This window comes from Chiloscyllium plagiosum, chromosome 3 (assembly GCF_004010195.1).
Source record: "Chiloscyllium plagiosum isolate BGI_BamShark_2017 chromosome 3, ASM401019v2, whole genome shotgun sequence".
NCBI lineage: Eukaryota > Metazoa > Chordata > Chondrichthyes > Orectolobiformes > Hemiscylliidae > Chiloscyllium > Chiloscyllium plagiosum.
Genome location: NC_057712.1, coordinates 81,016,541 through 81,038,427, shown reverse-complemented (window position 1 = coordinate 81,038,427; position 21,887 = coordinate 81,016,541). Strand labels below are relative to the sequence as shown.

General features: G+C 37.0%; 1 protein-coding gene across 1 annotated transcript in view; it reads left to right on the top strand.

The window, feature by feature from the left end:
- The first annotated feature begins 3,105 nt into the window (after positions 1-3,105).
- The window catches only part of bach2b (BTB and CNC homology 1, basic leucine zipper transcription factor 2b), a 273,549-nt gene continuing 254,767 nt past the window's right edge, over positions 3,106-21,887 (top strand). The window contains exon 1 of the mRNA XM_043685186.1: positions 3,106-3,696. The gene's annotated coding sequence lies outside the window, so the exon portion shown is untranslated. The remainder of the gene's footprint in view (positions 3,697-21,887) is intronic.

The window sequence follows — 21,887 nt, the reverse complement described above, 5'->3', positions numbered from 1 at the left end:
CTCTACTTGCTGCAGCTTAAATAATGATTTGATTTTAAAATTCCCACAACCATGATTTCAAATTCGTCCATGGCATTGACTTTCCCTATCTCTGTAATTTCCAGCCCCACAACCCTGAGATAACTGTAGTCCAATAATTCTGTCCTCCTGAATATTGCTGATTTAGATTGTTCTACCATTGATGTCTGTGTCTTCAAACGCCAATGCTCTGGGCACTGGAATTTCTTCCATCAACCTCTTTGCTTCTCAACTTCACTATCCTTTTAAGATATTTTTGAAAAAACATACAGATCAAGCAAGTTTGCAGTCATATGCATTGATTTTTCTGATGGAGCATGGTACCAAATATTACTTTAAACATTTTTGTAATATGTGTTTTTTATATCTATCTTAGAATAGATTGCGCACCTTGCTGGCAGAACCAACATTTGTTGACAATTTGAACCACCATTGAAAAATTTGTTGCTGAACTACAATTTGCTTTAGATATCTATAAATAATTTGGATTCAAAGTACAAAATAAGTTGTTAATTCAGCAATTGGTATTAAATTAGGAAGGTTAATACATTCTAACAGAGCAGATAAGGAATTACAGAAGGACCTTCTCTAGAAAGTCTTCTGCATTGGAGAGAAAAAAATTACTTTAAAAATACTATTAAACTAAGAGAGAGAAAATTTGAAAGTGATCTGTATCTGAGAATAAATACAAACTGTCTACATTCAGTCATTGTGGAACAGCAAATTAAAACAAAAAGAATGCCATGTTCTTGGTAGAATTTAAGTTTGAGATCATGATGCTGAAGCTGTCTGATGTTCTAACTAGGTGTGGCTTAAATAGTGTATTCAGTCCTGGTCACCAAGGCGCAAGAGAAATATCCAATTCCTGGAAATTGGTTATGAAGTACATGTCAGGAGTTTGATGACTGAATTATCAGAAAAGGTTGTTAAGATTGAACTACTAAGTTCATGTAAATTACCATTATACTGCAGAGTTCCTTTAATTTCTGGATTTTCAGCAAACTAGTAGATTGAAAAAAATAGAAAATAATTAGTATTTGCCTGCTGCAAATAGTAATGTTCTGAAAATATGTGCTGAATTTTTAAAAATTATCCAATGATTTAATGCTTTTAAGAATGTTGTCTTAACATGAATCCTAAAAAAAAGGAAAGATTGTTCTCATTACTCTAAAATATAATTTTAGAAGCAAAGGTAAACTTAATGTCTGCATGCAGTGGCATGAAGTGAAATGAGTTGGAGAATTTGGGCTACAGTTTTCAGACTTGAACCATTTAAATATATTTCTCCAATGACAGTGTGGAACCTCTAAATTTCCTCTTAATTTTACTTACATGTTATAATTTATCAAGACACAATCAATTTATTAAAACAATGGTATTGGGAGATTTCAAATACTTTGTTTCTCCACAGCCAAGCATTTTTACATCAGTTTGTAAACAACAAGTAATAGTGATTTCTGCTAATATGAATTCTGTTTAAAATTTTCATTATTTAGAGAAAATAATCATGAAAATTATTTTCTTGCCTCTTAATCTCTGCTTTTTCTTCCTCGTCTCCTGAAAGCATTCATTAACTCAATTTTCATTTGATATTCCCATTTTAGTGGGAATACTGACAGAGTCTGATTAACTCTGGTTGCTTTCTACTTTCTCAGCCCTGCTTCAGCATAATTTGGGGTCTGTACTCTGATTTTTTTTTGGTCGATACAGCTCTGTTACACACTACCTTAACCAGCTATGAAATTTTGGTAATATGTTGGTAACAGTTCTATGTGATGATTTGAAAGCCATTATAATCAAATCAGCAAATGTAAAAGCCAACTTTTGTCTTATTTTTGTAGTTTTTTTTGGCTAATATTTATCAATTTTTGACCCTTCGCAGTTAGATGTATTCGGTTACTTCAGTATGGCTAGAGTCTTGGCAGTTTCTTTTAAATAACATGCAAGACAAAAGTTTACCAGATAACCACACACAAACCATCGTGTGGGTACCGTGAATAAGAAAATGTTTTCTTGACATCAAACATACCCCGCACTGAACACTGTAACATTTTCCACTGTAAAGGTCACTGAGGAGAATAAACTCGCCCACTTTAGGATCTCTACAGTACCCAAATCCCGAGGTTGAAATTTATGGATTTAAAAAAAAATGAGTTTTACTATTATACTGCTACTCAAACCTGGCACAAACTCAAGACAAACACTTCCACTGCTGAGGTAAAAATATGACAAACGAAACGATATCTTTTGTCAAAACGTGTCTTTAATCGTTTATCACGAACGAATTGTTGATTTCACCAGCCGAAACTTAATTTTATCAGAAAACTTACTTTCATATTCGATGCACATCAGACAGAATTGTGCAGTCGATGATTTGCTTACACGCCAAGTATTATGATCAAATTGGCTTTTTGCAACGAATTGGTTAAAACTAATACCGAATTATAGTGACAAGTCTATGTAAGGGGTTTTTGAAACAGTGTCTTAACGCAACCCATTGTCTATCCCTGACTGCGCAAGGTGCGACTGAAAGTTGTGTGACTGTGAAACGTTCAGATTGTATTTGCAAATGGTGATGTGAAGAATGCATTAAAGTATATAGTTTCCAAATAATAAATGAAGCAGTGGATTAACAGCACAAAGTGCATTTATATTTTTGTAAGCACTTTATGTCAAACAGAGTTGAACATAACACGGGAAATACCGGGGGGGCGGGGGATTAAGCATGTGGGAGATTTTTGTCTGCAGGTTGTCGTAGCACTTTCACGCTGCGAGAGTGAGTGCCTGAACAGAATGAATACCATCGTATTCATGGGCTGGGTGGGGTGTGTGTGGTGGAGGGAGAAGGAGACTATCAATCACTTAAAGGGAAACTAGCACGAGACACAGGCATCGCGCGGACTGACACGGCGCGCGCCCTCTTCTCCCCCTCCTCCCACTCCTCGCGGGTGCACGTGCGCGAGTGAGAAGCAGGAACCACCGCACATGCGCTCAGCGGCCAGCGAGTGATGGAATCCCAACGAAGCGGAGCGGAATGCACGCATGCGTAACAGGTCTCAAAACCTTTCGGAATCGGAGGGGCGTGCACGCAGAGCGCGCGATGGAGCGTGGGGGCTGTGGGTTTTGCTGGTGATGGAAGGGAATGAGAATGGGCGGGAGAGCGCGTCGGCGGCGGTGAACGCGCGCACGATCGGGAGCAGAAGTTGTATGCTCGACATTCCCCTGGAGCGTTCCCGGGGTTTGCAGCGGCGGCGCGTGCGTCACACACACACACAGCGTCAGCAGCAGCTGAATGTCAACAAGAAATGAAACCAAGTGAGAGTGAGTGAGAGAGGGAGGAGGAGTGGCGGCGCTGCACGGCGCAGGGTGGGGGGCTCGCTTCGTGCTCTCTCTTTCTCACTCTCTGTGTACACTTCAAGATTGCAAGCTCTTCACCTCCACGTTGTGGAGAAAGAGAGGCAACTAACCTATTGGAAAACATAACTCAAACACGCCGCTCGCTCACTCTTTCTCCCCACCCCACACACATTCAAAACAAGCCAGCAGCCGCGCCGATTCAGCTCAGCTCCGCTCCCTCCGCCGGTCCCCATGCTCGTTTTGGAAAGCGCTTGGCGCACAGGATCATGAGGTATTTGTTTTGAACTTGGAGCTGGCTTGAACATAGTCGAAAGTTAACCGGTAAGGAGAATGCAATCTGTTTATTTTTTAAAGGTGGTTGGGAGGGATGATTGTGGGGAGAGGGGAGTGTTCGTGACCTCTGTGATACAAGTGGCTGTGCTGATGTGATTTGTTGCAGAAAGAGAGGAGGCAAATCAGCCGCACTGACAAGCATGGTTGCTGCTTGTTGGTTCGAGCTGTCACGATGCGGACATGCTGAGTAAAATTGGAGCCCAGTCCGAGCCGAGGCCTTGACCGAGCTCTAAATGGCAGCAGCAAAAGGCATTAAAAGCCTTGGCATCTTGCTCCAGATTCTGCCAATACAATGGCATTCTGCATCGATCTGTACATGTTTTGTCTTCAGAGGTTTGTTTGTTGCAAAATCACATCTCAAAACATCGTGTTGTGAACGTGCAAGCATTTTGCACGATTATGCATTCAAAATGTTTGGAAATGCCAACAACTAGCAAATGTTGGCAGTTTCTTTGTGCAATTTTGAAATAATATCGAGTATGTTTTTATGTTCTTTACTATCGGTGTTTGCATAATACACCAAACAAGCCTGAAATACAGTGTTTGTGACAATGTATTGTTTGTGTATATAAACAGCAAATGTGTTCGGAAGCCTTAACTCAATGATGACCATGTTTACACGAGAACGATTGTTTACCTCTGTAACTGATTTTATTTGTTCCTTTTAACAGTGGCGTTGAGTAAAGATCGCGATTGCTAAGTCGATTCAGTTTATAGAATTAGGAGAGTGACCATATCTGGAAAACGATAGCCCAAAGAGATTACGCGGTGTCCAATTTTGTCAATGAAAATATATGTTGCTGAGTGCGCGACCGAGATCATTTCAGAGCGCTCTGGCTAGCAGCTTGCATACTTTCGTTGCAACTTGAACCATCTTAAAAATGCCTGGGTTTTTGCAAATGCTGTACGAGCTCTGGCTTATTCTGATAATAGCATACCTTGAACAATATTATGTCTATTTGTTTCCTGCATTTGCTGATTAACAGTGACGATGGCAAAATCTAAGCATTTAAAAATGTATATATACACAACCGGAATTTTTTCGGGAATATCCTGCCAGGACTCTTAAATCATAATTAGAACTTCTAATGGTTTACCACAATTTTCCATGCACTCAGTGTAGTTGTTGAATGAAATACGCTATTCTGACAAAAGAACTCGCTGTATGCTTGTTTATGCGCCGTTGTGGAGCTAGAGACACATTGACAAGAATAGAGACGTGTAAATGACCTGGTGCTGTCATCTTGCCGCTATCAACCTAGATTTGACATGACGCTGGAGGATACAATTTTGAAACTGTATGACTCTAAATAAATAAAAATTCTCTATGAGGAAGGGCGTTTTTCTGTGTCCTTTATGTAATTAGGAGGTGGTGGAAAAGTATCACTTTGGGCAATATTTCGAGTCTGGATTGTTTACAGTCAAAGCTTCTGGCTTCCTCCATGGTCTTGGCTGAGGTCCCAGTGTTGTAGAATAGGTCCAATACAGCCATATCTCCAAACTAGCCCCTATTCAAGAAAACTCAAACAAGGTTTTGACATTGCTTAAAATGTAGACCGAGGCAATATACTAGACAACTGAAATACAGTATTTAGGCAGAAGATACGAAAATAAACTTTAGAATTCACCGCGTCAAGCCGACTGGAATAGGTAATGTCTAAATTCATACAGCTATTATTGAGCCAAGTTGAGACACAGAAAGGGCAAGGCTATGTCAATGAATGGAAATGCTCGGTTAGGTGATCTAAAGCTTAAGATTAACAGCAACTTGCTCTTCACATTTCCCCTTTTTTGGCGGAGATGTTCAGAATTAGACAACTGGAATAGAATATACTGCATATTAATTTTCTGGTTCAACTAAGAATATTTGTGAACCTCGCTTTTTTTGAAATCATAAAATAATGGTGCCAAATATAATCCCATAACTGCATTAGCTTTACCTGCATTTTATATGACCAACATCTTTTGCACAAAAGCAGTAGATGGAAATGTTGCATTTTTATTTATACGTTAAGATTACAAAACTTATTTCTGGGAAAAGATTAGTTCTGGGATGATCATAAATGGCTTTTAATATAAAACATGCCCAGTATATGTTTTAAAGCGAACAGCATTCTAAAAAAATTGATAACAGCAGTTCCAATATACAGGTAGGCTAATGTGTGAAGAAACATTGAGATTGTCAGAGATAACGTTTCTGGTAATTGGGCCCAACAATAAACCTGTCTTTCACTAAGCGACTTCACTTGCATATATAGAGGGTTCTGTTTTTATTTCAGAGAGGCAGCGTTTTGTAAAAGAAATCCTTATGCTACTGTCAATGTTTGGCAAACCAGGGCAATGTTATTCTCCACCTACCCATTCTACCCGAATAGACCTTACAACTGCAAAAATTTAAAAAATGTGCCCGAAGGTGCTTTGAAATAACGAGCTTCTGTAGATCGAAACTGAAACGTCTTATTTGATTTATCTATTTTATTTCAAAACGTGGCAGTGTGACAGGTACACTTCTGAAAAGTTATATATTTAACTCGAAATGTAAGCAGTTATGGAATATAGGCCTCTAATATAATACGAATGACTGATTGTGTATTTTCAAAATACACAATATCGTCAACGGTCGTTTTTCGTTTCTACAAAGATTTGTGGACTAAGTTCATCATTTGTGTTTTATTGGATTCCTCTGAGCCATACATAGCATTTATAGGCATTGTGTATTACCTGTAAAATATTACTCAAGCATTGTCTTGGAAAAGAGAGCCTGAACGGACACTTGAAGAGACCTGCACTAAATAATTGCTTTGAAGGTAGTCACATAGAGGTGCACAACAAGGGTGGAGATAATCGCCTTTTGCACAGCTGAGTGTCGTATTGTTTACTAATCTGTGGTTTTAAAAGTAATCACTCAAAGCCGTGATAAAGAGCGAGCGGTTTGCTGCTTGCCAGTCGAGTTGTGTGTGTCAGTTATTTGTACGTTGTGTGGAGTAGCTCCCGCAGTTTGTCTACCTCTGTCTGTGCGTGCGGTGACCGCGCGTCAGCACTTTCAGGAGCCTTGCTGCTGACTCACCTGCGCACAGACCAGAACGTGACGCCTCTCCCCCCCCCCCCCCCCGGCCATTCCCAATGAATCATCGCAACCCACTCACCGGCCACGGGCCGCTTTGATTGACAGGCCGCTGTCGCCAGTTAGCAGCGACCACTGCCTTCTGAGTCTGGCTCAGTGGAACCAATAAGGTCCGCGAGGAACGGGTCGCTGTGCTGATTGGTGGGCTGGGTCAGCGGATGGAACGCGGTGTTGCAGTCATTGTTGGCAGCGTTCGGAGCGTATTGTTGAAGAAGCTGGGCGTTTGCAAACATCGAGCTGGCGATCGCCAACCCCCCCCTCCCCCCCCCCCCCCTGATCGAAGGGCAGCGAGAGCCCATTTGCCTGCCACCCGCGCAAACAATTCATCACCCGTAACTGTACAAGACCGAGGGCGGTCAGAGCTGATCGATGATTTCCGCCACTCAGTAACCAGCCGGTGACTCATCAGCATTGTTGTTACTGATAACATTGTGATGAAACGCTCGGTTGCATCCCCAGCACTTGGTGAGAGGTCGGAAAATATTACAGCACCTAAAAGCTTCTTGCCGACCAGATCTAATCTTTGTGAATTGCGCGTTCCACACGTCTGTGGGGGCAGCCTGATTTTGCAGGCATGTTTCATTAAAGTGAGAATGGCACTGTCTTTCATTTCTGTTTTTGTTTCAGGTATTATGTAATTAAGATTAGTGAAACATATTAAACGTGTTCAAAACGTATGAAAGTCTTGGGAATCGTTTTGGAAATAGTACCTGCTGATCCACTGAAGCCTGAAAAGACTTATTCAGCATCCAACGTAAACATGCTGTTACATATCTTCCATAGTGACTCACTGTCACAGTTATAATTCACACCAGCTGGGTGAAATGCAGGAAAGTGAATGAGCATAACAAAACATAAAATTAGAAAAGAGGGTTTAACCAACAACCTACATAATGCAAATCATGGCCTAATGATGGCACAATTAGTCAAAGTTCGCAAATTTATGTCCCACTGGGAAGACTACCACTCCAATGCATTACAATGTTAGACTAACAGAGACACTTGTCTTTGGGACAAAATGATAATCTGAGGCCTCTTGGGTGGGTGTAATACATCTAATGGCATTATTTTGAAGAGTTAGGGGACTTTTCTCCAGCATCCTTGTTAATATTTATCCTTCATCTCACATTACTAAAACATACAAAATCAAAGAGTATTAGAAATATTCAGCAGGTCTGGCAGTGTCCCTGTGGAGGATTAAGTTAATGTTTCAAGTTGAATGTGACTATTAGAACCTAGAACACATTTTAAACAAAGCATAACTTTTTCTTCACAGATTATACCATACCTGCTAAGTGTTTACAGCATATTTTTATTTGGAATTTCTAGCATATGCAGCTTTTATCACTAGAACTGATGTTTGAGAGGTACTTCGTATTAAGTTGGCTTCCTCATTTTTTACATTACTGTCATGACTACACATCAAGGTACTTTATTTGGCTATAAAGTATTTTGGGATGTCCTGAATTCTTAAAAGACTGCGCATATCAGTTCTTTTTTTGTCCTTTCAGTTCAGTTCCTTGACTATTCTGACTATGTCCTCATTATTCTCTTTTCAATTTTGTTTCTGGTGGCAGAGCTTTCAGCAGTTTTATCTATGCACTCTCTTCTACCTTGTTGTTCTTCATCTTCAATGGCATTCTCAGAACTAATCTATTCATTCAAACATTTAGTCCTGCTTTTAACAACTTGATAATCACTCTGCTTCTATAGTGCCTTGTGATATAGCTTTGCAAACCATCATGGATTGGACTGTACTTGAGTCTCCAGGAATTAAAGATTAATTTATTGGGTATTGCTGCAAGTAATTTGGGGGGGAAATGCTGGGAATTAAAAATTGTGTGCACTTTGAATGTACATTTTATTAGCTTTAAAGTGTTCAAAATGGAGAAATAAAGGGCCTTTGATTGGCGAGGCGGATGGAGGGAGGAGATCCTGTCTTCAGAATTACAAGTACACTTGTAATTTATGATGTTAAAATACTTTATGAACAGAAGTAGTCTTTTACATTGTATTACGGACTTTATGTTATGTTCATTTAATCCCTGATGGCAGATTATTTGTAAATGCTGTTTGATTTTCAAGATAAACAAGCCAAATACAAAGTCTTTCAGATAGTTGCTTTGCAGAGATGAAACACTCTCCCTCAGACACAGCCATATAGGTACTTTTTTGATTTATGAACTAAAACATTAGAGTTACGATTAAGGTATACAAACATGCTAACATTAGAATATAGGGTTTCAATCTTGGAATAAACAGACAGTGTTTGTCAATATGATCTCATAGACTTGCACAGCCATTTTAAGGAATTGGATTAATTATCTGATGGTATGTGCTCTCCAGGCAGTTAGAGTTTGGCAATAGACTTTTTGGCATGTGGTTTTTGAAACTACCAGTTTGTTATTTTTCAAAAAAGTTTGTAAAGCATTTAGAATTATTATTTTATCTCCCTATTAGAAGTCTTACTTATATTTCATGGCCTCACACACTTGTGATACTTCTCCTTAGCACTTTTTAAGAATAGTTGATACTCAACAAATTCTACCAGCCATGGTTGAACTTTTTTCAAATGATTGATTCCAAGTTTGGGTTGTACCTTTCCAGACTTCCAATTTCTCAATAGCTGGTACAGTGGTTAAGACAAACCAAAAAAGTTTAGTAACTTTTATGTGTAAATGTAAGGAATTATTCTTAGAATTTCCATAATTTACAAATTTAACCTCTTTTAGATCCATTAAAGATGAAAAGCAAACATCAGTGTTTTATGTTTTATTTTACTCTCTCAAAAGACATAACCCAAAATGTGTCCCAAATTACTCTATCCACCAAACAAAATCAGCGTACTGCTTTGACAATTCATTAACTCCTGCATTTATTTTAAGTCTGTACAGCAAACAATCCATCTAGCCTTAGGGATATGGGCCGGTGCTGGCAGGTGGGACTAGATTGGGTTGGGATATCTGGTCAGCTTGGATGGGTTGGATCGAAGGGTCTGTTTCCATGCTGTACATCTCTATGACTCTATAAAGAATCTTGCATCTGTAGTCTGTTAATTCTATAGCATTATAGTGCACAAAAAAATCAATTTGTGTGCTCCAGATACACCTCAGGAGGGCATATTGTGAAGTTTCACAAGCTCACTTAAGGTTTGCAGTTAGATTTTTGTAATGGTTGAACCTAAAGTGCTTTGGAAGCAGAGAAACAAAACTTTTACCCTTGTTCTTCTATCCTTATTAAATGAGGCAGTCTCAAACTTAGCATGAGAAAGGTAATTTACAGGTTTCACAATATATCTGATTTTTAATTTAGTGCTGGTAGAAGCACAAGCAAATGTAAATACACTCAAGGAAAAAGTGTAAAAACCATTTAAGCAGTATTCTCTGGAGGAGGCATAGATCTAGTGATATTATCTAGTGACTGTTAATCCAGAGACCCAGCTAGTGTTCTGGCGACCCAGGTTTGAATCCAGACATTGGCAGATGGTGGAATTTGAATTCAGTGAAAATCTGGAATTACGAGTCCAATGAAGACCATTAAACCATTGTTGCTTGTTGGAAAAACCCATCTGGTTCACTAATGCCCTTTAGGGTAGGAAATCTGCCATCCTTACTTGGTCTGGTCTACATGTGACTCCAGACCCACAGTGATGTGGTTGACTCTTAACTGCCCTCTGGGCAATTAGGGATGGACAATAAATGCTGGCCTAGCCAATGATGCCCTTATCCTGTCAATGAATGAATTTTAAAAATCCAGCTGTTCACTAATCCACTTAATCAGAGGTGCAGTTACATACCTATGCAACAGGTGGAACTTGAATTTGTGACTTTTGGAGTAGAATTAGGGATGCTTTCACTGCATCATCAGAGTATCCAAGCAGTCTTGTATATTTTCTAATCAGTCTTTATAGAGATGTTATTGTTTGCCTCTGGAGCAGATGGGACTTGAACCTAGGTCCCCTAACCAGAGATAGCGACATTACCACTGTGGCCCCAAGCACCATTGTTAACTCAGTGGAATATATTATTAACAGGAACTTGAAGGAGCACAAAAAAGACTTTGTCAATTATCCCCAATATTTATCAATGAACTAACAGACAGCAAAGTGTGTGTAAGGTGAGGGAATCATACATTCCCCACTAACAGCATCCAATTTACGGTATTTAAAATTATTTTACACAAACAACATGCTAAAAGTTTAATGTTGCGATCAAACTTTGTATAAGCTAAACAAAACAATCAATTGCTATGTTTTAAAATTGTAAAGTAATGAGCTTTATTCAAATAGCTGTCTTACCTCATGTTTATTTTCTGCTGATCTTCAAAATTTTTAAAAGTAAAGCGGTCAATTTTCATTAAATTTATGAATCTAAGACCAAATTTTTCTTAGCCACATGGATATAAATCAACACCACCAATTCATATTGCTTGGAGTTTGTGCCCCTAAGGTTTCTTTGATATATTAATGTGTCAAAAATGAACTTTTGAAATCAAAGGTAATATGTTTCAATTTTTAATATAAAAGTAAAAATTGCATTCTATAATCATAGATTAGTCATGTCCTTCTATTCACGTCAACAATCCCAAAGCCTTGTGTTTTTTTTAAATCACATACTATAAATGAAATTAGATAATAGCAAAATTATGTGGATACTGGAGATCTGAAGTCAAAAAGAAGGTGCTTGAGAAACTAAGCAACTCTGGCAGAATCTATGGTGAGAGAAAGATAGCTAACATATTGAATTCAATATAATCTCTTCAGAAAAAAAATCATTGTTCTCTTTAAATTAAGTTAATTAACAACTTGCAATTTCCATTCTTCCTTATGATACGAAAAGTATGACTTTTTGAGCTTTTTTTCGATTTCTGATTTTAATTTGTACTTATTTACCAAAGTTTAAAGATTAGAAATAATATGATTGCATTTGTGTAGCATTGTTTATATCCCTTCAGACTTCTAAACCATTTCATTTATTTTTAAAGTATAGTTGCTGTATCTGGGCGAATACGTTAATCAGTTTGCAAGAAGCAAGATATCTAATGCAGCAAATTAACAAATAGCTGGATAATCTGCTTTTGGTAGTGTGAAGGAAAAATGTCGTATAGCCCTGCTATTCTTCAAATAGTACCATTGACTCTTTGGTGCTTCGTTCAGGAGGTAACTGAGGATGTTTAATGACTCATTTGAAAGATAACACCTCTTAAAAACTTTACACTTTTGCTGTACCTTGGTGTCAACCTCGTCCACATGCTCAAGTCCTGATGTGTATCTTCAACCCATGGTGCCCTTTCTCATGGTGGTGAAATTGCTGTCCAAAGAACCAAAACAGATGCTTATACTTTCTGCCTACTGATAATTGAAATAAGTTCAGTTTGCAATCACTTTAAGAACAACTGTGAAGTTTGAACACACAACACACATAATTTTGATTTTATAAAGTGTCTTATATCTAGATTCACATCTCCAGGTGCATAAGTGGCATAAGGGATTCAAATGCTCAAATGAAAGGAAATGGCAGTTTGATGAAATGAACATTATTTTGTTCAAAGAAGGAAATGCTTTTCTAGGAGACACTGTTGTAAAGTGACTGAAATATTCTGAGAATTCATTAATAAAAAGATATATACTTCACTATTCCAGACTATTTTTAGTTTGCCTATTCTGGCAAATCTATTCAGCCTTTATTTTCTTGACTCTTTTCTTACAATGTAATATATCTACTGTTAACTGTTTATAATATATTTTTGTGTTATTTCATATTTATTAACTAAATTTTCAAAGCACTCTGTAATTACTAACTGATAGCATAGCCTAAAATAAAATTAGCATATTCCCCTTCAGGCAAAATAAAATTACCTGCATGTCTCATACTTTTTTGTGTATTTTTCTAGTTTTTTTAAAAAAATCTTCTTGTTCTGTCTTGCTGTCTGTTTCTTGTTGAAATGGTACTAAGACGGGTGAAACGTTTAGTTTTGGTGAGATGTAAATCGATGTTGCAGATTGGTCACCCATAGTGCACCCTGCTTGGTTTTTGTTTCCATTGACATCAAGTGAAGAAGGCTTGTGCGGGGTTTAATACAGGCAGCTGATTCAATCCATTACCGCCTGTGATCTGGTTGACTGCAGTTGAATATTTTGCCCAATATTTCATGCTGCTGTCTTTATCTGTCTGAATAGATTTTAATTTGTGTTTTTCTTTCCTTACGTTTGTTGTTCCCTTTGCCTTCTTGCTTTATAAACTACTCACTCTGTGTATGCCTCATGTATTTTGTGGATAAACTTAATTTTTGCCAAGTGTGCTACATAGCCATTCAAAGATCGACTGGCTGCTGATTTCTGGTACATTATAAAACTGGACACAATATTTTAAATGTGGTATAACCAATGAGTTGTGTATATAACTTTGGGATTTTACTGTTGCATCTATGCTCTTAATTTTTAAATCCCTGCTCCTCATATGCCAGCACACCTTTACCAGACAGCTTGTGTTTTTAAACATCTGTGTATCTGAATGCCTGGGAGCTTTCACTTTTTCTTGTCATTCATTCTTCTTCCCACAACTACCTCTATTCCAATTGAATCACATCATAGTCCTTTACCTTACAGTTCACCTGAGATCTATCTGCACAATCTACTAACCCACGACTTGGGTTTATGAAGTTGTCTTAACAATTAGTCACGCGCCCTGTGTGTAAATTTTCATTTCATGCTCAAAGCAGTAAAATGTCCAATAGATTCTTGGAGCAAAATCCTATTCATGTCCCTTCAGTCCAAAAGCTATCTATTAAGCATTAAGTTTTCTATCTTTTGACTAATACCATCTTCATACTAACAGATTTCCTCCAATATCTTATTCTTAATTTTATCAAAAGATTCCTGAACTTTTTGAAATTGCATGGGTACATCATCCACCTGTTTTCCATTGTTATGCTCCTGTTATTTTTTGAAAAGACCCTATTATAATTGTCAGCTATGACCTGCTTTTTACAAGGCAGTTGCCAGGCTAGTTGACTTGAATTTTTCTTGGCAACCATTCTGCAGGCACAGCATCCATATCCAGGTATGTTTGAAGGAATATCTTTAGATTGTGGTCTGTATTTCTTCTATAATTAAACTGCATAGTCCCTTGCCTACATGCAGTAAATTATTTTTAGAGATTTTTAAACTATGAATAATTTTACTCATTTTTTCCCTTTTTTTTCTGTGTTGTAATTTGGTCTTTCCTTATTTTCATTTCTCTTTCTGTATGTGTAAATGTAATTCACACAATGGCTTTGTTTGCTACATTTCTGTTTATTTCTCAATCCTTAATGCTTATTGGTCACGGGCAGAGATGGACTGTTATGTCTGCGATTCTCCAGTGTCACAGATGCCCTTTTGGCCCTCACTGCATGATTATTAGCTTACACTTTTTTTTGTTTTCAGCTGCCTTCTGTACACTGAGCATGTTGAAATATCAGTTATCAATTTTGATGAAGTGTTGTGATGTGGACATTATCTTTACTAAAATGGAAATTTGGTTTTGCTGGTTAAACGGCAAATGTTTTTTGAGAAAATTAATCTTATATAAGGCAGTTTCAGGTAATTAACACCTTTTTTATAATTTGATATTGTAGAAGATTGAGTTAATGATGTACCTCTTTCAAGGTGACTAAACTTATGTCTCATTGACTTTTGATGGCTTTGCTGAGTTTTTTTTTAATAGAGGTAAGACTATTCAAAGTTGTTTACTTTTATTGATGATAAGTACTTGTGAATTCATTTTATCTCATATCTGAATACATGTTTTTACAAATCGTTATGCAGTTATAGTTGGGATCAATAAATCCAATTGGTAGTTTAAAGATTTGCTTTTGTTGATTTACTTTTTCTGTTGCAATCCTTTTCAGGTTTGTAAAAAGTGGTTAATTTTAGGGGCTGTGTCAATTAATGAAATAAAACTGTAAATCAGAAAAACAAGTGAATATGAAACTTCAACCAAGATCCAAATGCATAGCTGTAGTTCATCAGATGTCCTGGAATGATCTTCAAAATTTGTTAATAGATAAATGGAAGGGCAAACATTTTTCACCCTACGTTTCTGGCATGCACACAGAAATATTCAGGCATTAACTCCTTAAGTAACAATGTCCTGTGATGTTGTACCATAGAACTTCATAGCAATTCCTTTTAAATAATTGGTAAAAGAAGGAAAGTCAGATAAGGAAAACGTTTTTACTTGCAGTGAGAGGTTAAAGTCTGGAATGCATTGCCTGAAAATTTGGTGGAGGCAGGTTCAATTCAAAAGGGATGGGACTGCTATTTGAAATGGAAGAACCTCAGGGTTACAGGGAGGAGGTGGGAGAATGTTGTTTGGTGAATTGCTCTTCGGAGAGCAGGTGTGAACACAAAGGGTTGAATGTTCTCCTTAGTGCTGCAACAATTCTGCATTTCTGGCTGATCTCGGTTTTGCAGCTCTTTTCTTTTCAAAAAATAGCTTATAAGATTTTCTATTTTTGTCCAGCATATAAGGTTTTGTCACGTAGTTTCCCTTCTTATTTTAGAGGTCCATCTTTTGCTTAATGTTCATGCTGTGCTTACACTATTGTACTGTGTTAGAAGTTTCCACCATCACTGCCACCTGTCCATGACCCCGCTTCTTTTATCACCCTATTCTTCCTGAAAATGTTCTAACTTCTTCTTACAACTACGAAATTTTATCCTTTCATTGCCCTTAATGTTTGAAATCTGATGAAGACAGCAATGAGCTTGTCTATGATGATGTCTGCATTCAAATAGCTTGTTAAAACTCAGCATCTATGCTTTCACATGAAGAATATGCGAAGGCTGAATTGTAGGTCAGTGTCCAATCTTACAAGGGAATATTCCAGTCAGGTTTAGAAGAAAACGAAATCTATAAAGGTCTTTCAGCTCTCCAAGAAGTGGTTGAGTCTTCCAATTGGGGATTTGTAACATCTGTTGCTGAGAAATGATAAATTTGGCAGCTAACATTCATTTACAAGTAACAAATTGAAAATAGCTCATTGTAGGAAATCTTCCATAACCCTGTGGACTATAGTCATAGTCTTTTAGTTAATGAATGCTTTATGTAAACATACAGAATATTGTGTACAATAGTGACACAAGAAGTGAAGAACCTGATAAACACTGAATTTCTTTGATACAATTTCTCAAGAAAATGGATTTCTGGAATAAACAGTTCAGACTTCCAACTTTGCATTGTTGTGCATATATTAGAAATGTGGTTACATGTAGCATATGATTTTCTAAACATATAATTAATGGTTGGAACATAGTAATCTCACTTGAATTTCTAATATGTACTTCTGGTTGGCAAAGGTCCTCAGTAGCACAATGAAATTGGGCAGTTAGTTTTTGTGTTATATCATTGTTAATGGACAAGATTGGTATGTTTCTCATGGGATGTACCATGATTCCACAGGTGTACAGAGCAGAATGATTGAAGGCAGCTTTGCATTTTTAATGTATGTCTATGAGGGCAAATACGCAAAACTCATACTCCATGACAGCCTTGCCCACTTGAAGTTAATGTACTTAATTTTGAGTGCAATTTTCTGATGGTTTAAAATTTAATGACTGGAAAGATATGCATATCACACACTTGAATTTTCAAAATGCAATCCTGATAGGCACAGCAGGGCAAGAGTATGAAGACACAAGTTGCCTCTGTTGATTTTAAGTTAGCGTGGACAATTGGGTTAAAGAAGACTGTTTGCCTCCAAAGACACAGCACAAAATGAATCTGTTCAAAGTGAGAAGACTTGAAATTTAGAAGTCAGTTGATGGTTTGCCTGAATTCACACTGGGTAGTTGCTGTAAGTTTGGTACTAAACACAGCCCTGTTAACACTGCCCTAAAAAGAGGTAATTACAAATGTCAATAATAATGTTTAGAAAAGGGTTATTATATTGCACTATAAGAATAATTTATTGACTTTGTGCTTTAGAGATGGAGATCATTTTGGAAATCTGAGTACCTTTGTTGCATAATTTCTGTTTTTTGTATAACCAATAGGAAATTTATATAGTATACCATTGCCAGTTTTCAGACCAGTTAACTCATAAAAACCTCTTAGCACCGTGTCCTAGAAAACAATAATGATACTTTCCACTAATTTGTTTCATTTGGCCAATGAAGTTTTGTCTTTCACAGGTGCATTAAATGCTGTCCAAAACCTTTACTGGAGTTGCTGAGTGATCTGGCTGCTTGCAGCTGTTAGAACAAGCCAACCAGTCTGTCAAAACTATGGAAAAAAAGTTAAAATTAACCCCCCTGCAGATTCATCATAGGCCATCATCTATACCTGGATTCAGGTGGCATTCCTGTCTCCAGCCAAACATTATGACAAAACATGTGTAGTTTTCTTGTTGTGCTTTCAACTTCCAGACAAGGTTTAACAGTTCATTGATTTGGTTTCAGTCCAGAATTATAATAGTGATCATGATGATTAAAACTGGCCATCAATTGGCCAACTCCAAATTTCATTATGACTAATATTTCTGGAAAAAAACCAAAATCTTGCAATTCTGTTATTTTTCTTCCCTTTTCATATTTAAATGATGCCAAAATAGAATCACGAATCTCAAATAGTTTTTATAATCCATTCAAACTTTGAATACCAAATACTGGTGGACTTGAATTCTTTTCATTTCTGAGAGCTGATTTGTTTTGCAGAATGACTTGTTTCTGTGATTGAAGGATACAGATTGAACAGCTAAAACAGGAGTTGACTTTTATGGTGGGTGACCTGTTTTAATTATTTTCACAGCAGTTGAAGTAACAGAAAAATGCATTGTTTATCGTTCATGTATTATGACCATCAAGGGTAAATTTTATTTGGCCGAGTTTTGCAATATTATCTGTTCCAAATATTTTGACAAATGGTAAAGAAGCTTCACCTCCTATTTTACACGAAGAATGGGTTATGAACTTTCATTAGGTCTCCATAAGTACAAGATTGTATTGAATGGTGCACCAGAGTCAAAGGGCCAATAGCCCATTCCTCTTACTATTTCTAATGAATGCATTAAATCATCCTTATGTAAAATTTCTGGTAGCTTAATTCCATCTTATCTCTGCAGCATCTCCCAGTTCTACATACCAGTTTATACAAACTCTTCTTCTAACTGCTTGCAGTGCTTTCCTTTTTCTTTTCAAGGTGGTCAAACTTTCAGGGGTCCCAGCCCTGTTCTGTGTATCTACGTTCTGCAATCCTGGCCATGTCTCCGTGTTTGAGTTCTTCTGTTACCACTTTGTTAGAGGAATGCAAATCCTTGTTGCTGAATCAAACACTTCCCATGTTGTGTTCTCATCAATTACTTTCAGGGCAGGTATAACACAACCTATGTGCAAAATAAAGCTGGCTTTTCACTGCACCATTCATTAATACACCTTGGTTTCAGAAGGCTTGCTATACCAAGCTGACATTTTTACATTTTAATCTGATATTCTCAATTGGTGAGGAAGTTAATTTTATGCTATTGCTCATTTTTACAAGGAACAACATTCATTGAACCTGGGAAATTTTCATCCCATCAATTTCGGCAGTACTTGTGATTCAGTCTGCGAATTTCCAAGGCCACCATCAAATCGTCTGTAATATGAATCACCTTACAAATTTCGTTTCGTATTCGCATTTTAAGTAACTGGTTTCTAATCTGCTCTGCAGGAGATTTGAATTGTATTATTTATATGGAATTGCAACTTACTTATTGCATGTCTGCAACATCTGTTTGTTTGAAAGAGATTACTGCACTCTTAAAAATGACTAATTAAAGTTAATCAACTGGCACTGCTAATCAGTTCTCAACTCTGCATGACAGTAGTGCTAATTAACTCAAGTATACTTACTTCGAATCCAGGATATTATTTTTGGATATATTACCAAATTGCTACTGGAGTTCTCCCAAAGATTAATGGAATGTTTAGGTTACACTGTATTCTTCATGGAAGCAGATTGGAAATCAAAATGTCCCTCTTCCACAATCAATGACAGCATCAGTTATACTTTTTTAAAAAACAATTGCAAAATTGGAAGACCAACCTTTTTTTTTCATTTGCAACCAATTGAAATTGTGCAGCACAATCTCTTTTAAACACTGGAGCCCAGACTTAACCAAAACAGTAAAATGATAAGATGGAATAATGATTGATATTCATTCAGCTGATTCATTCTGACAAGTTCAACAGTTCCTCCAATACATTTCCCAGATGATGCATTCTGACACAAGCACTATGCTCAAAATATTAATTAACCTTTACTACAAACAAAATGTTGGAAATACTCAGCATTTTAGACAGTTATCTTTGGGGAAAGAGAGACAGGTCAGTGACCTCCCAACAGAACTTATCATTGCTTTTTACATTAAATTACCTTTTTTCAGGTATTACATATTTCCCAAATTGTTCAACATTTATTTCAGAGTTTGGGTGCTTCAGTTTACTTTTTTTAATCTTATGAAGAAATATCATCATGACACTTATTAATTTAACAAGAATGTTGAAACACCAAATCAATCAACAGCGGTAGTTAACCTCAATGGCATTTTTTCAGGATAGTTTGTAATTATTGCATTTTTCAATGGGTTCAAGCAATGCACCTGTGCTTAAGTCATTAACTTTTTTTTCTGATAATACATTGATATGTACTGATATGGAATTCACAATTATATCTTGTACTTCTGCTTTGTTCAATAACAGGACTCCTTATCCATGTTTGTGCCTTTTAATCTTAACTCAGTAAAGTAATGTTATGTAAACGTTTTGGGAGAAGAAAGTGTAATTTCTCCTGTATCTTCTCCAAGAACCTGGCATCCAGCTTAGTGTACAGTACCCAATACAATGAATCTTAACGAGTATTTTAACAGTATAACTTCCTTGCTTTTGAACTCCACTTAGAGTCATAGAGTCATAGAGATGTACAGCATGGAAACATCGGTTCAACCTCTCCATGCCGACCAGATATCTCAACCCAATCTTGTCCCACCTGTCAACACCCAGCCCATATCCCTTCAAACCCTTCCTATTCATACACCCATCCAAATGCCTCTTAAACTCCATATGTTTTTAAAAGATCATATGAACTTTGTACCACTATCCTCCAAGATTTGTGCACATACGCTGCCAGGTGTGTCTGTTCCTTCACCATCTTTAAAGTTGTATCACTTGCTTCCTTCAAATTCTTCTTATCAAATTGAATTGACACCTGCTTTTTCTCATATTGGTGAGTTTGACTTGTATGGTTCCTGAATTTACTGTGACTTTTAAGTTTGTTGTTCTGTAGCTGTAATTTTAAAGAGAGAGTGCATTAAAGATACTGACGGACATCAGATAACATACAGAATTGTGTACGTTATATCTGGTCGAGAAAATTGGATTGTATAGCACTAATGCAGCATCAACATAGGCATGACAGTCCACAATTATATATCCAGGTGAACCACTGAAATACAGTTTTTTTTACTTTGATGCTAGTATAACAATTTGAAATTAACTTGGATACTTTAATATTTTGAAGAAAACACAATAAAAGCATCTTTTGAAGAATAATTGAATGGATATGAATCTTCAAAAGTACATTGAGTAGTGCCACCTTTGTACGCTATAATATTACATCTTTCAGTTAGCCTCTGAACCATACAGTTTTCAGTGCTGTAGTAATATATTCAAAAAGAGGCATTTACTTTTAAATATACTGGTTTGGAAAGTGTACATTTAGTAGTACCATTTTTGTGTTTTGTTTTTATGAAGAACTGTTTGAGAATTCAAAGAAATAATTAGTATCTTGCAGAAAGGCGAAAACAGATGTTGAATAATGGATTGTGATATGATCAACCATTCTCCAAGAGGAATTTTTCCTTGAAATTTTTCTTGGAAATTTTGGGATAGCATGAATATTCCCTTTGACCCATATCTGAAACCCAACTACCTACTTCTGAATTATTATTTATTTGTTTTTTGCGCTGTGTTCAGCAGTTTCAAAGGTACCAAGATTTTGTAGATGAAAAATTTGAGAACATATGTCAGTGGTTGTAAGCAAATTTTGTAAGATGGTATTTTTATTGTGTTTGATATATATATATGTATCTATTTTGTAGATATATTGTGGCTCATATGATGCAGCTGGAAAGTGTGTGGGGACTGTCTGCTTCCTGTGAGATTCATACAGGTGGTGGGGGAGGGACAGTGAAAGGGCGTCGCACCCACTTCCTTTGTCGTACATAGTGACATACTGTAATCCACCAGTCCGTTATAAGGCTGAATCTTTTTGTGGTAGCTTCTCACTGCTACTGATTTGCCTGCTGTAGGTGTTTAACTAAACTTGTGGTTAGATGTGCCCATTTTGGTTGAAGGTCTGAAACCCATCTTGAATCTTGCATTCCCACTTCAACCTTCACAATTTTTCCATAACCCCTCAAACTAAATTTATGAAAACAAAATTAAATGAAGCTAAGCAGTACACTCTGTAGTTAGATAAATGCGTGGTATGAATGTTGCAATACAACTGTTACTTTATGAACCTGGAATACAAATACTGTTAACATTCTTTTACATGCAAACATTAGATCTGGTTGCCAGCTTTTGGAGTTATATCTGGAGATTTTAGTCATGAAATAAAATGGCCTTTTTTTCAGGGGACAGTCCCCAAATGGAGTTACTGTGCCCCCAGGTAAATTATGTCCTCATGATCTATGGTTCAAAAAAAAGATTTCCAATTAGCCTAACTTTTAATTTCTTTTAATTTGGAAGGGAAAAGGTTGAGATTCTGAAGGGAGATTACAGAGAGTTACGCAGAAATTTAAAAAGGAGGTCCTCAAAGGTGGTAATATCTGGATTACTCCCAGTGTTATGAGCTAGTCAGGGGAGGAATATGAGGATCGAGCAGATGATTGCATGGCTGAGGAGCTGGTGTACGGGAGAAGGATATACATTTTTGGATCATTGGAATCTCTTTTGGGGTAGAAGTGACCTGTACAAGAAGGACGGATTGCACCTAAATTGGAAGGGGACTAATATACTGGCAGGGAAATTTGC